This window comes from Strigops habroptila, chromosome 2 (genome assembly GCF_004027225.2).
Source record: "Strigops habroptila isolate Jane chromosome 2, bStrHab1.2.pri, whole genome shotgun sequence".
NCBI classification, from domain to species: domain Eukaryota; kingdom Metazoa; phylum Chordata; class Aves; order Psittaciformes; family Psittacidae; genus Strigops; species Strigops habroptila.
In genome coordinates this window covers 118,292,914-118,311,015 of record NC_044278.2, presented here as the reverse complement: position 1 = coordinate 118,311,015, position 18,102 = coordinate 118,292,914, and the positions used below count along the sequence as shown (strand labels likewise).

Genomic DNA, 18,102 nt, shown 5'->3' with positions numbered 1-18,102 from the left:
TGAGGAGGGAAAGAAAAGGGGATACAGAGACAGACATGCAGGTGTTCACACATGGTGTACACACGAATTAGAGTCAAAAGAGAAAACAAGCACCTTACTCAATAATAACAACTGTGTATATTTTGGTAAGGAGATAGGTCTCTTAGAAAGAGGTCTGCAACAGGATAATGACTTCACAAAACATGACTGACAGTTACTGCACTACCTCTTTAATCATGCTTTTATTTCTATCAAGAATGCCTTATACTTTCATCACGTTTCAAACACACATTAGAGCTGAATGTGCTACTGAAGCTTCAAAGGAATGAATAAACATTGTGAAGAGCTAAATGGGCTCATATGTTTAGTGAACACATGAAAAAAAAGGACTATGCTATACCCTACAGTCACACCACTAGAAAGGGCTGCTTTATCTTCCGTAGCTGGTGTTCCCAGAAACAGCCTGTATTGTGACATTTTAGACTGGATTTATTACTTACGGATTTCTGTGCTGAGTATCTGTTGTAATTATTCACCCAACTGATGTATTTGACCACGTTCTTGCCATAACTGATGTGTTATGTTTTCCTTTGGATGATGGCAGTCACAGACCTCAGATCTTTCTATCATTCTCAAGGAAATAAGAAACAAATGAATCATGACCAAGACTGATAGGAATCTGTGACTATATGGGTATCATAGGTTTGGTAGCAAACTCCAAGCTTTAGGGTCACCCAGTTCCAGTCCTCAGGAGATACATATCCCATTATGATTTAATTTCTTGCTACTGGTTCTCTAAGCATGAAGCAAGCGTACATCAGGCACATGTGCATTAGTTGCTCCCTAACTGTCCAGTCCAACCTCTATGGCAGATAGAGGAGCCTTGAGCCACATTAACTCTAATTTCCTACAATGTAACTGCTGTCAGCCCACCAGTTCTACCACTTGTGCATGACCTGCTACCCATGATTTCTTTTCTTGCACTGAAGGGACTACAGAGCCCTCTCTGGAACTAGGATTTCAAGTGCTTCAGCTGGAACTGGGAACCTAAATATATTTGCGGGTTTGGCTTAATAATATTTCTGAATTTTGGCATCTAAAATTAAAGCAAAGCTAAATACCATTATTTTAAAAACATAGCAATGTACACGTAAATCATCTAAACAACTACTTGCTCCTGCTTTAGGGTGTGTGTATGTGAAGACTTAAACTGATACTACAAGTGATGTCTCTTCACAATACACTAAACATTAGCAGATGAGGTGTTAATGATTCCCCAATGACAGATTTAATTGAACATCCAGCAAGAATTCGCAACAGATTAGAATTTGTCACAATTGGCTTTGATGATCACAGTGAAATAAGAACTGTCGAAGTTGAAAGATTGGATTGAATTTTAGGAATTTCATATTTTTAAAAAAAAAGTAATTTTAATTGGGAAGTGGTCATCTTGTAGGTGGGCTCTTGTATTCAATTACACTGGCTTCACCTACAACATAATTTCCAGTCCTGGTCCTCATGACCTCCAGACTATAGATCACACTTAAATTTATTCTCCAGCTATACACTCACATTTGCTTTCAAAGGATGGTAGGAATATGGAAAGGACTTGGTGTATCCAGGTCCCAACCCTACAGGGATTTAGGCTATGAACGACGATGCAGCTATTAAAGATAAGAAAAAATAAGAGAAATTCTGAGGAGGTTGTTCATCATGAAACTCTCTTTAAGAATGTTATTCATCATCCTCTGTCAAAGGACCTAGAGTAATGGCAAAAAAATACCTTCAACCTTAAAACAGTTTATTCAAATGCAATCACCGCACAAACTAGTGTATTTTAGCTATATGGGGAATTGAAAAGGCCCACATTATTATGATGATAGAAAACAAAATATGAAACATGGCTGTGCTTTGCAAAGATTAATTTGCAGACTTTCAGAACTTTTTTTTTGTGTATATGAATGTCATGGTTTAACCCCAGCCAGCAGCTAAGCATAACACAACTACTCGCTTACTCCCAGCCCCACTCCAGCAGTATGGAAGGAAGGGAATTGGAAGGGTAAGAGAGAAAACTTGTGGGTTGAGATAAGAACAGTTTAATAATCGAAATAAAATATTCTGCAACAATAAAATTATAATGAAAAAGAAAACAAAAAGCAAGAAACAAAACCCAAGAAAAGCAAGTGATGCAAATGAAGACAATTTCTTACCATCAACCGACTCATGCCCTGTCGATCCCCCAGCAGCAGCCTCCCTGGCCAATCTTCCCCCAGCTTTACATGCTGAGCATGACCTCATTTGGTTATGACCTCACATCATATGGAATATCCCTGTGGTCAGTTGGGGTCTGCTGTCCTGGCTGTGTCCCCTCCTGGCTCCTTGTGCACCCTCAGCCCACTCGCTGGTGAGGTGGCATGAGGAGCAGAAAAAGCCCTGACACTGTGTAAGCACTACTCAGCAATAAGGAAAACATCCCCGTGTTACCAACATTGTTTTCAGCACAAACCCAAAAAAGCCCCATACCAGCTACTGTGGAGAAAATGAACTCTACTCCAGTCAAAACCAGCAGAGTTGGTGCAATAAGATCTGTAATTTTGGGCAGATGCAGTACATTTTTCATATGAAATACTGTGTTTCAATTTCTAAGCATAAAATTCAAATCAAGTAGTTAGGGAATTCTGACCTATGCTTATGGTAGAAAATAATTCTCCCTCTGAATTTTATTTATAAATAGAAAGCTTTGGACATTGTAATCTCTGCCAATGTGTTCTAATGCAATAGAAAATGAAGAAAATTCTGAGTATTTCAAAGGAAAGGCAGTCTTAATTTCTACAAAGGAGACTGAGTGTCTGTTATACCATAGTTATAGTGGAGGTATGAAAATACAGCAGATCCACCATATTTTGAACTCATCCCCCAATAAACTCCTAATCTCAAGCAATTTGCGGTTCAGGGACTTCTAAGACCTTTCTGCCCCTGCAACATGGCCAAAGATGTCTCAGAAAAATTAGGACAATCTGGTAGCATCTTTGGAGGTTATCAAGAGAAAATGTAATTTTCTCCCTGTGCTCCAAATTTCAAAAGAGAAAAACTTGTGTTAGAAGGTTCATCTTCTGGTAATTTTTAAAAATCCCTATTTTTTATAATTAATCCCATAAAACATAAGACAGACCAGCTTCTGAGCACTGATACATCTTTAATACTTTTCACACTAAAGAAGACCGGTTCATACATGGTCTTGAAGGTATCATTTTCTCTTACCAGTTCATTCCTTATTTAGCATGCTTATGAATGTAACTAGACCAGCTGGCCAAATATAATGGTAAGTACTCTCTTTCTTCCTGATAATTTCTTCCTTCTTTCCACTTTTGCCTGCCAGTAGTTTATGGATTTCTTAATTTTAATTTTCAACTAATAATATTCACAAAAAATAGAGTAAATAAAACTATTACTATGTTGGTTATAGTATTCATTTAGGCAGCAATCAAAACAAACAGCACGCATCTGTTCACCACTAAGATGTATCTTTCATGTGTTTTCCAGAGGAATATATTTCCTGCTACATATGAAAATACTGTAATACAATGTTTTTTAAAAGTCTACTTTAAATTAGCACATTAAATAGAACTCAACAGCTTTGATTTGTTTGTTTCTGGAGGTCAATAAGCCTGATGAGTGGATCAGAGATACAATGTAGAAGACAGGCACACACAACTGTATAAAAATCTCTTGTACGCTTTGTTTCAGCATATGCAGAAATCCTCCTCTCCCTCCCCAATTGTTTCCCCAAATGATTGTCTTGACACTAGCTTCATTTTTGAACAAAGTTCTTTTAGCCATGTTTAAAAGCATGCAAAATTATAGATAAAATAATCATTATTTTGTATACAATGCCTACCATCTAACTACACGACCATAGTTCAGTGTGAAGCAGATTGGTCTTTTTCTATGTGATTAGATTTCTTTTTCAGACCTCGAGTGTTGGCTATAATTTGCAGACACATGAAAGTGTAGAAGCACATCATATATAAATTAGTAAAGCCCGAAAATAACAGGCCCATTTGGAACTCTTTCATTCTTACCAATCACCAATCTGAAACCTCCCATCTAGGAGATGTACAGGAGTTCAAGCAGCATATTACTCTGTATAAACACCTTTCTACTACATTCTGACAGCTTTTGACAAATGTAACACAGAGCAAAATCATTTGCAATGGCTGCATCTGCCTTTTTAGAATCCCTGATGAGAACTGTAAAGACTGGTTATTTATTTAAAAGTCAAGTCTACGTTCAGCAGATTTTGTGAAGTGTGAACAGTGAAGTCACTGTGAAGTCACTTCAATGCCGTCTTTTTCTAAGAGGAATTCAAGCAGTTACTACTTTCCTAACCTATACCTTTGGTATTTTAGCTTATTCCCGAAGAACATTTGGCAAGTAACTTGTGGTAACAAACCCTCATGAATTAATTCACAGCATCACCTCTGAAATGAGAATGTGCTGGCTTGTTTTGCCTGGGTAATGTTGTTACACCCTGACAGTATAACAGTGCTCAGGATCACTTGGATTGTGAATGCTTCAATCAATGCAAGTGTTTAAATATTTATTCTGAACTCACAAGTTGACTGAACATTTCTTCCCATGATACCTCAACACAGAACTTCTTAGGTCCTCCTGGTGCTGAAAAATGGTAAAAAAATATTTGCACTGGTTGGCCTGCTCTAGTATTCAGTGTAGGCGATTATGATGAAATTAGCGAGAGTCAGTTACAAGAAGAAAAGCAATGGATTCATACTTCCAAGCTCTGACATAAAGCTAAGCATAAAGATGTCTCTAGTAAGGGCAACAAATCAAGTTTTCATGAACCACCTGGTTTTCTCTGTGTAAGGTCTGAACTGGGTGCTCTCTTGTAAATAATCATAGAATAGTTAGGATTGGAAAGGACCTTAAGATCATCTAGTTCCAACCCTCTGCCCTGGGCCTCACACTAGACCATGTTGCCCAAGACTCTGTCCAGCCTGGCCTTGAACACTGCCAGGGATGAAGCACTTAGCACTTCCTTGGGCAACCTGTTCCAGTGCCTCACCACCTTCACAGTAAAGAACTTCCTTATATCTAACCTGCACTTCCCCTGTTAAGTTTAAACCCATAATCATTATCAGCATCTGACGAGCAACCAAGTCTAGAAATAAAAATTTCAGGATCTTTGAAATTAGGTTGCTGAGAGATGGAAGCAACACAGCTTTTACCCAGGCTACTAGTGTTAACCTAGTTCTTTCGCTTATCTCCCTTTACCTACCATTTTCAAAATGTACCTTAAAGTACAAGAAACAAATCATATTATCTGATTCAATATCCTCAGTCAAGTTGCTGTTAGAAACACAACAGAATTATCTCCATTATCTGCTAATTTAATCATATTGACCTCCTTTCCCCCTGCTTCTTGCCAAGGACTCTAGCATTAAGAGTCTGCATGAGCAGATAGTTGCCTGTGTATCCTATGCGACACTTCCCAGCTTCAGGGACTATACCTGGCTGAGACGATGCCCTATTATCTTTTCCCAGAGGACTATCTCCTTCACAGCCTTAAGATTTTTCGTGATGCTGGATTCTTGAGAATACTGCAGGCATCATTCCTTACATTTTATACTATCTGCAACACCCTCACCTCCCAAACTATGGTATGCAGAAACACAAACCCTTATTCATTATCTCCAAAGTCAGCATGTTTATCTTTGGAGCCTGCTCTTCCATATCTTTCACAGCTCTCACTGCAGTAAACAGGAACAGTTTCTCCTCTACCTGAGAGCAGAAAGAGGTCTTTTACTGATTTTTTTCTTTCTGGAAAGGATGAAAGTCTTTCTAATTACCTGGGGTTTGATCCTATAATCAAAATCACACATGTTACAGGACAGATAAGAGAAAGCCATGAATTAATGTAGAGGAAAGAAACTTGGCTAGTGGATAGAACACGGAACTGGAAGGCGGAAGTTTTGGGATTTATTCCTATCGCTACTATTTGCTTTTACATAATCATTGTCAAGTCATTCAACCTCTGTGTCTCAAGTTCCTTTATATACAGAACAAAAAAAGAACATTCTCTATTCCAGTTGGATATTGCATGGAGTGAGGCCTAATTAAAGCCAGTAAAGTGTTTTGAGATCCTTGGATAAAAGGTGCTATAAAAAGTTCTAATTATTAATTGCTTTCTGTTCCCTAGTAGATTTTAAGTCACATATCTCTTGGAATCATGGATCTCTATTAAGCAAAGATTGCTAACAGTGTGCAATCCTGCAGTTGTTGGCTTTTTAATTTCAGAAACAGATGTCTTGTGAGATTAAGCCATCCTTGCTTATGAACTAACCTAAAATCTCAGCTAATACCTTCAAACTTCTGAACAAGGGAACAACATACTGTTAACCCACTTTACTTTCATATTGGCTTTCTGTATTAAGTCTACCACCTTAGAATATATGCTTTTTCTGAGGTGGATTAGATCTAATCTGAAGTAGGGGTTTTTTTGTTTGTTTTGGTTTCCTCACATTCTGGTTAGAGAATCTTCAGAAAAAGATGGAGTGTGTATTGGATAAAACCTTCTACTTCTCAGATTACCAAACTGGCATGCTTCACAGAACGGTGGTACTTCAATCAGCACAGTCTTGCATGAATCCCGAGCAGTCAGATAGTTTCTTCTAAGCATGTGCATGGATGCGAACCACTGTGTAACACAATCACCTCTCCTTTGGTTACCTTTTTTTCTATGGGGTTACAATGGGCAAAACAGCATACAGTGACCCAAAACCAGGGTTAAGCTTCTCCTTAAAGGAATGCTCTATTTCTTGCCACTCTAGCAAAAACTTATCTATTTTCTTTTCAAGAAAGCCAGGAAATCTACAGACTATGACCTTACCTTTAACTTCCTAGATACTGCTGGGAGGTATCTGGTTAATCACTGTATTGCTTTGAGGTGAATGAACTATTGCTTTTCAAGAAGGCCCAAACACAAACCCAAACACACCTTTAAAAAAAAAATGAGCATTCTGGCATGGTACCATACACCCATCATCCCAGACTGACAACAGTTGGGGTTTTCAATACATAACACATGTCCAAGAACAGTGTAGCTTGGCAAAAAAATTCCACAGAACTATACAAAAGTTCAATTTTCTTCAAGTTCAACTAAAACTCTTTGATAAGCTGGATTTGTGGGATTAAACATGAAGGCAGAAGGTACAAGAAACATCTCTTTGAAAATAGGCAAACCACACTGCTGCTCAGTTTTGAAGCCAGCATTGGTACTGTGAGCCCTCTTTGGCTACCTGAACACAATTTATGTTCATGTTTTGGCTGAAATATTACAACAGGGACATGCAGTGTTTCTTTAACTGGTATCTTTTATCTTCCCCACTAACTCCAACTAAAGAAACACAACTTGCACTTTGTGTAGGTGTACAGCAAGCAGAACACACTGGTTGGCAGTATAAGGATGTGCAATGCAAAAGCCAGAAAGAGCTTCCCAGCTTGATCCAAACAACTACAATGGTACTGCAAGGGAACTGTAAAGAGTCAAATTCCAAGTACATTTTCATGTAAAATGGATTTCGACAGGTGATTCTGGACTGGAGAAAGAGCCTGTTCATCACCAGGCAGCAACCATCCATACAGCCATGTCAGAAAAACAGCAATGATGATGAATGTAACTTTTCTACAGTAAAACTGCATTTTTAAACATTTCCAGGGATAAGCTATACCTTTTTCTCCAGCAAAAGCAGGATTAATCACTTCCCTTTGACCTGGGGTCTGCTATAAAATAGGAACCAGCTTGTAGTATTCAAGTACTGGTGAGAGTTCCCAGCCGCTGCCCTGGGTTGTATTTAACTATTTATTGAAAATGCTCCAGCTGCAGCTGGAGTTTCTCTGTTCAATATTTATTCTTTTTAACCCATAAGAAAATGGGAATGGTAAAAGCATTTCTGATCACTGAATTCGGTCCTGAAAGGTTTTCAAGGTGTGACTGACTGTGATTTCTGCAGAGTGACTCTTTACTTTTAACTCCATTCGCAACTCAAGCAAATGGTTTCTGGAAGGAAACCTGAATTCTTATTTTCTTTGTCAGCACTACAGCTTCAGTTTCAGTCCTCAGACAGTGAAAGACCAGAACATGATACATATGCAATACTGCAACTGCCACTACATAATGTAATAGTAATATTTTCAAGGTTACGAGTCCTATTTCAGTGTTTTATTTCAAGCTGTTTCCAGTAATTACATAGTAGAGCACCTGTGCTGGATGAGCATCAAGGGTATTAAGGACAGAAATTTTACAGACAGAAAGAACACTTATTTTTATCTTAAATTGATTTCTTTTTTTCATTCAAACAATCCAGCAGAACAGTCAACACCCAAATTTGTGAGTATGTTAAGGCATGAGAAAGAGAAAATTAAAAGGTGACTGTACAGAAGCAGCTGTAATTGGCATTATTCAAGCTGGTGAAGTACAGATAAAGAGCACAGAAATGAAAAGCTGGAGCTCAGTTCCAAAGAGCCCTTTTCAAGCAGGTTTCAGATTCTACCAGTTACAGAGAAAAGGACTATTATAACTACTTATATTTCCACACAATTGAGATATACAGAGAAGTGTGTCACCTGTCAATTCATACACCTAACAGTAAGGCATATAAACAAGAAGATTATTTGGTAAAGAGATTATGATTCCTAGTGTGTGGAAGCAGCTGATACTTCTTGTAATTGATCTATTGAGTTTATCATAATTTTCTTTCCAGCCACTAATTTCTTGTATATCCCAAACAATATTATGCCCACACATGTAGTACAGTTGCTGTGTATGTTCATCACAGCTATTTTGTGGTATGCTCAGACGCCTTCAGATCCCTTGTATGGCAGCGTTTTGCTGCTAGAAGCATCAATCTGCAGCCTAAATCAGTAGATACATCAAGTCTCATAATGAATGGAATATAAAGGCAGTTGATTTCAGATGGGGTATCTGAGTCACACTGTTTTAAAGGAAACAGGGTAACCAGATATTGTCTTTATATTCTCAACACATTGAGATTGAAGCTGGAGTTTTACAATTGTAAATGAGTGTCCTGTCGGGGATTTGGCTTCCACCAAACAGAAGTTAATACTGTTTATTCCTAATCTAGACAATAAAGACTTCACCTGGTGCAAATTGTATTGATTGCTCACTATAATGTACATTAAGGAAGTGTGTTTATCCACTCCTTTTCCCCCAATTCCTCTCCCCACCTCCCTTTCTACACAACTGTTTCCTTTAAGAACAGCAATTTTACATCTGATGATTTGTGCTCCAGGTCCAGGGGCAGCCAATTAGAGACAAGCGGGGCTGGGAGAGACCCCAGGAGATAACTGAATCCACGCCTTTATCCCAATGTTATACCTGACAGAAGTTTCTTCGACCTATTCTGAAAGCCCTCCAGTGACCATCTTCACAACACATACAAGCAGTTTATCCCACTGCTTTGTTTTCCCAACCTATCCAAGCTTTCTACTGCTACCTGCCTTGAGTCAAGTTCAGTTTAAATTCCCTACCTTTTGCTCTGTCCAGTATGAATCCAGCAGAAAGATGAAAATATCTACTTCTTTTTCTAACAGCCTATCATGTATTTGAAGCTCACCAATCCCCTTTCACCATAAACCATCTCAAGCACTTCTACCTTTCTTTTAGATCTTACTCATGAACCTGTCATAGCTCATCCTTGTTTCTCCTCTGACGTCTTTGTCCAGCTGGTCCATAGCTTTCCCAAACTGTCCGAGGGTGGACATTTCCTGAGGTTGTACCAATACTAAGCAGAGCAGAAGGATTATTTAGCATTTTGCAAGCTGTACTTTTATCCACACTGTAAAAGAACATACGCCCTTTTAATGGAAACCTACTATTCTTCACTCATATTCACCTGTGGTGGTTTATAAGCCCCTGCTAGGGAGACCGGACACAGAGTTCCCTCTGTAAAATCAGTCATGATTCCCCAAGTGAGCTGCAGTTTTGCCCAGCATGTGAAAATCTGTGCCCTCCAGTGATCAAAGCAGTCAGTGATCACACAGACTTCTGAGAGCAAGTCATACTCTAAAACAAAAGCATTTAAAAGAAAATTTGAAAACCACAGGACAAATCATATGCACACCTATGGTATTAGGTACCTAATTATCTCCCACAGTTGGATCCTAACCTTACTAAAGAAATCCCTCTTCCTTTTTTCTGGCTCCCCATCTTCCCTCAGCATCTTTAGAGTTCAGTTGGTCTCATCCATTATATAATAAATCATGTTATTTCTCTTGAAGATTAAGTAAAGTACGTTGGTGTGCATACATCATATAAAGTTTTACGATCATCATACATATCACCTAACTACGCAGGCTCACAAACCCTTTGAATAAGTGAGGTTGGAAGGGACCTCTGGATGCCTAGTCCAACCCTTGCCCAAAAGCAAGTCTAATTGAATGAGGTTGCTGTGGGACTTGTCCAGTTGAGTTTTAAACACTGTGGAAATAAATGCCTTTCTTCTAAGTAAAGGTTTGGATCCCTTCCTCCTGGTACAAATCCAGATGACATGTGAAAATACACTGTAAAGACATTTTCCAGACATCTTGTCTCTCCCTCATAAAGACTTAACAGAGAAGACCCATTTGTTTTTAACTAGTGACATTTCAAAGTGGCAAGTATTTCTGAGGCTAACATCAAATAAAATGTCCTTTTTCTACGTAGAACATGTATCTCCTTATACAGCAACCTGGCAAGTCAAATCTGGTGATTTCACCTTGACTTTCTCTGCTTTAAATCCATAAACCTTTGCCTCATTGTCAGATACAAAATCCCTAGCAACATTTCAAATGCAGATTTTACACCCAGTTGATGAAAGTAGCAATCAGCAGCGAGGATAGTACTGGAAATGCAAGAGTTAAAGCAGCTCCATTAGAAACTAAAGTTACATTTTATATTATTTCATTTTTATTAAGTTTTTTTTCTTTTTTTTTAAATAAGAAATGTCTTATCAGGCTTAATGGGTTTTAGTCATTCTTAACAGCTACCTAATGAGCTCTCCAATTATGTAAAGAGTAATTCAGTTCATACATTACTGTACCCCCTCACAGAAACCCAGTTCCCCTCTTCAGAAATGACTCATGCAAGGTCATACAATAAACCAGAGGTAGGAGAAGGACTAAAGCTCAGGTGTTCCTGACTAGTGACCTCATAACTAATCCTTTAAATAAGGAGTGATTTTCTTAGTACTATTTAAACACTTTTAATATCTGACACACATTAATCAGCTACAAATAAAAACTGCACTGGTGTTTATAGCCCCACACTTTTTAGCATCACAACAAACCAAAAGCACACCACTTAGAGTGAATACAACTCCAAAACCAAGAAATAGCAAGAAGCTTTCCAACTCTTTCGGAAGCCCATGAAACTGATTTTTGCACATTTCTTATGAGGAAACACCCATAGATAAAACAGCCTCCAGAACATCATGATACACAGTGGCATAAAATAAAACTGAAAATGTTTCTCTCGAGGGAGGGAGAAAACACAATCTAATAATACTGAAGTTATTTGGTAAAGGCAAAGAGAACTGTAAATATTTAAAATGCCCTTTGTTTTCAGTAAACATGTAATTGAACATGATAGAAGCCTTCCGTTGCATAGCTTCACATAAAACGTTGCAAAAGAGAAGAAAGAATATACAAATGGCTTACCAGCAAGGCTGTTTGCTAGGTAGGTATTTCATCCAATACTCGTATGACACTCTATCTCCAACAGAATCCATATACTATTACCAGGGTCCTATAAAACGATAAAGGCAAAACAAACTGTAATTCTTTGAGGAATGCTGTAAACAAGAAATACAAGTAGAGTATTAGTAAGAAATATTGTATGTTACCAAAATTTCAAGTCATATCTACCAGAAGAGCGTAGCTACTATTATAAAGCATTTTAGCTAAGATAAGTATTGGGGGAAATTACATTTGAAAAAAACATAGCAAGTTACTGACAGGTGGGTAGGCTTTATTTCATCAAAAATGGTTGATAATTCTATATTATAAAAAAAAAAAAAAATACATTCATGGTATGAAATGAATAAAAGCTATATTGCCTCCATCTACTTGAATGCAGAGATTTTTCTGGTGCTGTTTGAAAACTGAATGCCAATCTTACTAAAAAGCTGAAAATTAATTGAAAAAGAAAAAGCATAATTTGCATTACTCTGCTTTACCTCCTTAAAACTTAGTCTCAGCTAGCTACTAGACCCTGCCCTGAAGCTGGTATATAACGAGAAGCACCTCTAAAGCAAATCACCTGTGAGGATGCTCCTCCTTTCGCACAGGTTGTTTAAATGGTCAGTTCAGACTATACTGCTAGCTAGTTAGCTTAGGCAGTGTGAATCCCACCAAGAAAGCACTGGGGAAACAAGAAGAACAAGAAAATACAAACTAAATTGTCCATTTTAACCCCTGCAATGTGGCAGTGGTTCAGCAGGCAGACTCCTGCATGGGTTGTGAAGCTCTGCTCTCAGGTGAGTGTTTAGGCTTTAATACAATTAACTCTCCCTGAACAAAACCATGGCTTTAGGATCAGAAAGTGCTGCAGATTAGACTTCAGGCACCTTTCTGATGTTCTCCACTGAAATGATGAGAGAAGTAGATGGACTAACCATTTCAGCATGTACAGACCCTTATTCAAGACCCCTATTGGAATGCACTTTTCATATCCTAAGCGTTAGTAGGACACGTAAAGCTAAATGTTTACAAAGAAGCTGCAGTATATGCAGGGTACAACATAAATATTTTACAAGTGTGCAGAACCTGCTAAAAAAGACCTCTCACTTTTAGGAATGCATCCTTCCTACCAATAACCACCTCAGCACGTGTAACCACTTCATGTAAAAGCAATAATCTTGCCAAATACGAGATGGTTGCTGAGATACAGCCCGATCTGCCCAACAAAGAGCAAATGTTTCAATCTGCTTTTAGTGAGTCCAGGAGCATCCTCATCCTAAACGCTCTTTAAGAATATTCTGCCTCTTAACACACACCAATTAGAAGTAGGAAAAGCAGATGGACAAAATAAATTAGAGACTGCATACCAGCCCTGCCTCACATCATCACCATTGGCAGATCTAAGCAGCACAAGCCAGTCGGTAGTTAGGAAGAGAAGTATATGTATGCTTTATCCACCATCCTTTTCCAGAACAAAACTGGGAAGGCATTGCAACTGTTGGAATACTCAGTTTGCAGAGCTGAAGAAAGCAGCAACCTGGTCAGGGATACACAAAACTTGCAGATAATAGTTTGATTTCTTGATGCTGCAAGCATGAAGAACACCTCAAAGTACCAGTGAAGAGAAGGGCTTTCATTTCCTGCACTAATTATGGTTGCATGGTATGGAGACCTTACACATATGTTTTCCTCATATACATTGCTGAAAAGATCCAGCTGTCACCAGCCAGTAGAAGATATAAAACTACCAGGTTTCCTAGGGTGATAAAGCTAAGTAGAACAAATTGTATAGTTGCTAGGAAGAAATTGGTACAATGGCTTGTGGGAAAACAGAAGCAACTGCACAGCAAGAACATCTGCTACATAACACCTTATTGTCACAACAGGATCAGGATAGTCATGCCTTGTAGTTGTCCATCCCTGAACCCCCTGTGCCAGGTAGACTGGCAATCTAGCGTTCAGTGTTAGCACTGATGTCTAACATGACATTTGTGCCACTCATCAAAGTAAGTCCTAATTACAGAAATTTTTAGGTTGGTTTGGTTGGTTTTTTTTATGGTGATGGCTCCAGGTCCTCCATGGTGTTATCATTAATGGACAGTAATCCTAGTCTCTAACACAGTGTCATGGACTCCACACCTTGGTGACACTGGGGCACAGGAGTTGGGTGAATAACTGGTGAGGGGAAAAATGTCTTGTACAAGAGGGGTAAAAGGTTCAACCAGTAAAATGATACCTGATCCCAATAAGAATTATCTCACCCAAATGAGACAATAGTCTGGAGGAAGCTGAAACAAACAGAGCAAACCAGTATGTGAAGTCACATCCAAGCAAATAAATTCAGGACCTTTGAACCGACGAGTAGAGTGGCATTCAGGCCTTGCCCAATGCCTGAATTCAAATGAATGGCTAGATGGATGAAAACTTTCCAAATACATATTGATCCAGCTTCCTGAACTCAGTAAAGAGTTCAATTCTGTCTTCCCTGTGATACAGCTTCAAATAAAACTTAGACATGACCCTTATTCCCTTACGTAAGAAAATGTGAGAGATTATATAGAACAAATCATAAGTACTAAGAAATGTGAGGAATTTGTTCCTCCTGTGCTGGCTGGAAAGCGCAAAAAGTCTCACAATCCTTGCATAAAGAAGGTGTGCCTTGCTTTGGCCCTAAGAGCTTGATGAAGCATGTGCACAGATGGGAATGTGGAAGATAAAAGAAGAAAGGAGGGAAAAGAGTCACAGGCGTGCGTGGTGGAGCAGACTCACTGCAATGGTGCAAGCTGAATTGTTGTCTAAACTCAAGCCAAAAAGGACTTCATAAGGCAAGAAGTAATGGCAGTCAGCTTTAGATGAAGGAGAAGAAAGAAAGATGAAAAGAAACCAAAATGAGACAGATTTCAAATTAATGAGGATAGCTCATTCCTCTCTCCTCCCTGAGACTATAGGGTAAGGTGTGTATCAAGCACAAGTCCAAAGGAAGAAGATACACTAAGGCCTTTTTTAGGATGTGCCTTTATCAGGCAGAGTGTGACAGGCATTATGGAATAAAATGGGATATTAAGGATATCCTATACATTAGAACGTCTGAAGCTTTGCTGAGGCAGCTAACTGATGTGCCTTTCTGTTTCCAGAAATTAATCACAACAAGCACAAACTTCATCAACCTCAAATTAGTTACTGAAAGATCTAAATGCACAGTTTCATCACTGAACCAAACAATCAGATCCACCTCTACCGATCTCCAAATGTTACACTTTGTTTTACATGCTTAAAAATGACCTATACAAGGCATGAAGTACTAAGACATCTGAATGCTGAGTGGAACAAGAGAGAAATCTCTACCACTGCAGAGCAGTTAAACATGCAAGTATTCCTGCAAGGTTGTGTTAGGTTTTGTCTTTTTCATTATACCTTTTAAATTGAAGACACATCACAGGCCACAAATAGACACAAGTTTTCTATCAGCCAGTTTACATTTTCATACAATAGTTTTATAGCAGTTGGGTGATTTTTTTCCCTGTTGCACTACTATAAAGTGTAAATGCTATATGCTCCATCTAATTGACACAGCTGCACTTCAAATCAAAAAGTCAAGCATTTTGCAGTTTAGCATTAAGTATCTAACATGTCACAGGTACTGTAAGATACCATTTGTTTTCAACCTGAGTTGCATAATTGGGTAACCCCGTCCCCGCACAACTCACGGCTATTGTGCTTCCTTGTGTCATCGTGAATGTCTTTTATTTATGATAAATAATTCTTGTTAGTGTTTCCACTGTTGCTGGAGGGTTTCCTACCTCTTCATAGTCTACTTTTCTTGCCAGTCTAACGGATTTATTCAAGAGATTTATCTTGTGAATACATTATTTTTGCACCTTAGACCTTGCATCGGTGACTATATTTTATGGTTGGGTCAGTATTAAGTAGATGTGGTTTCACTTGGGATAAATATGCGACAAAAAACTGTTTGCCAGAGCTTTGGGAAAGCCTTGTATATGGGAACCTGTGCCACATATCGCAAAAGAATAGACTCATGCAATTCAAGCATTCCCAGATATCCACTTTGGTTAAAAATAACTTTTTACAGCATTTGAGCTTTTTCAGGCTTGCACAAATCTGGGAATTAAAGAACTGTGGAAATATCATATCATTGCATATAACACCATTTGAATTAGAGTCCTGCTGTGTTAGGCATTGCTCACAAATTACATCCAGATTGCCCTTTAGCCCTAATTGCTCTCGGTTTTTATTTATAGGTTTAAAAGAAGAGACAATCAGCCATACCAAGTTCTAGTCTTCCTTAATAATTACTTACAGATACAACCCACTGAGAACAAAACCAGCTGCCATTTTCCATTATCTATGACAATCATTCACAAAAGAATACAAAGCCACCCTCCTAAAATAGTACCTCTAACCTTCAGAGCAAGTGGAGATTTGCACCAAAAGCTTAAAGTAAAAACTAATGCAGCCAACTGGAGTCCAAGAAGGGGTGAAAGTGAGTTTTAAGTTGTATCTAAGTAATAAAATAATAACTTTTGGCATGAATTTCAATAGTTAGAGCAACATAACTACAAGAAACCTCAATATTTGTTGTATGGGACATATTTATTGATTGTTTTGCACTGATTTCTCAGGACTTACAGACAGTGCTCTACTGAAGATGTTTTGCCATGTGGACAAGAATAGAAAGTAAAGCAGGGTTGGGAAGATGGATAGATAAGTCTGCATCATGATATCATTGCTAAAAGAAATTTTTGTTAAATTAAAAAGTCAATAACAGATGACTTCAGAGGGTCTACAAGGCAGTTCAGTTGACTGGCCAGTGAAGACTCAGCCCAGTTGTCTTAGCATACTGGTCCTCTAGCATTAAAAACATAACATAACCCAACTGGCCTTCAGCTGCTGTTCCTAAAGGGCACGTGTCTCAGAGATCCCGCTTCATATCTCCCAACATCATGTCAATGGCCTGGATGTATCTGCAGTACTTCTGGAATGGCAGTACACTCCCTTGTTAGAATTGTAGAATCAAAAATAGTTTGGCCTGGAAGGGACCTTAAAGATCATCTAGTTCCAAATACCCTGCCATGGGCATGGACATCCTTCACTACACCATATTGCTTAATATCATGCCCTAAATGTCTCTTTTAGGGAAAGCTGAAGAGTTGTTCAGAACCACATGATTGCATTTATTAGAGGCGAGACCCAGATGCCCAGCCATTGGTAGATATGAGATGTCCAACTATATTCTGCTTGGCTTCCAGATGCTGTTCCAGAAAGCTGTAGGCCTTCCAAGAATGTCCTGGATACAGTTAGGTGATTCAAATGGCACTAGAAAACTAGATTTAGGCAACTGAATCAATTGAACTATTGATCTCCTCTGTATTTGGAGCTTAGACATACAGCTCACAAACAGTAGGCGCATGCATCATACGTATAGGTATCTAATCATGAAACTAAATCACACTTGAAGAGCTTGACTCAAGTTTTGCCTTAATAAAAGCACCTAGAATCAGCTGAGAGTTTTAAGAGTATGTAGTAAACCCACACATGTGGTAGATACCACATGGTATAGTAAAACATCCTTTTGGAAGGGCACCTGAGGACCAAGGCATCTCACAAGGTCAAAACATCTTTAGACAACTACATCAAAGATGTACCTTAAACCAAAAGAGATGATTTCCACACTTTGAAAATCTTTATTGAAAAAACACCTGAGCATAAAAGACAAAGAGGAACAACATATTTCCTTTCCTACTAGGAGTCCACGATGATGATTGCTAAAAAGGCACCTTTTGTTGCAGATTTTAAGCATTTCTTGTACAGGGATTAACCTGCCTTTCATGATGACGGGCAAACTGTATTTCTCCTTCCTGAATCAAAAAAAAACCCAAAAAACCCAAACAACTTGTTGTAAGAAACTGAGTAGGATGTTGGAGATGCTGTTTTTCAAAGAAATAAGATGATGTTGATCAGAAATCAGAAATTGCGTAAAGGTATGGTGAAACTCCTGGTTATGCTGAGTTTGCAACGTGGTGAAAGGCTTTCCCAGAGAGCCTTAATTTGGAGGACCATGCTAGATTTTTTGCATGTCCTGTCTGATACCTGCATTTATAATTTTTAAAGATATATCAGACCTTTATGGTTTTTATCTAGGATGGGGTTAACAACCTCAGGCCTCAAGATGACTCAGGATTTACCGGTGCTGTTGCAATGTATACTATTTTTAACTATTCACAGTGACTAATTAGAGAAATCAGAAAACTATTGCAGGCAGAATCTGTCTGTGGTTACTGTCCCTCAGGAAGCCGGAGAGATCTCTTCTATGACAAAAGCCAAGCTAATGGTCCTTAGAGCAACACTGGA

At 38.5% G+C, this 18,102-nt stretch overlaps 1 protein-coding gene across 3 annotated transcripts in view; it reads right to left on the bottom strand.

Moving 5' to 3' along the window:
• The window catches only part of TENM4 (teneurin transmembrane protein 4), a 1,610,848-nt gene that overhangs the window by 748,542 nt on the left and 844,204 nt on the right, over positions 1-18,102 (bottom strand). For all 3 annotated transcript variants that reach the window (XM_030476261.1, XM_030476262.1, XM_030476263.1), the window contains one exon: positions 11,713-11,800. The gene's annotated coding sequence lies outside the window, so the exon portion shown is untranslated. The remainder of the gene's footprint in view (positions 1-11,712; positions 11,801-18,102) is intronic.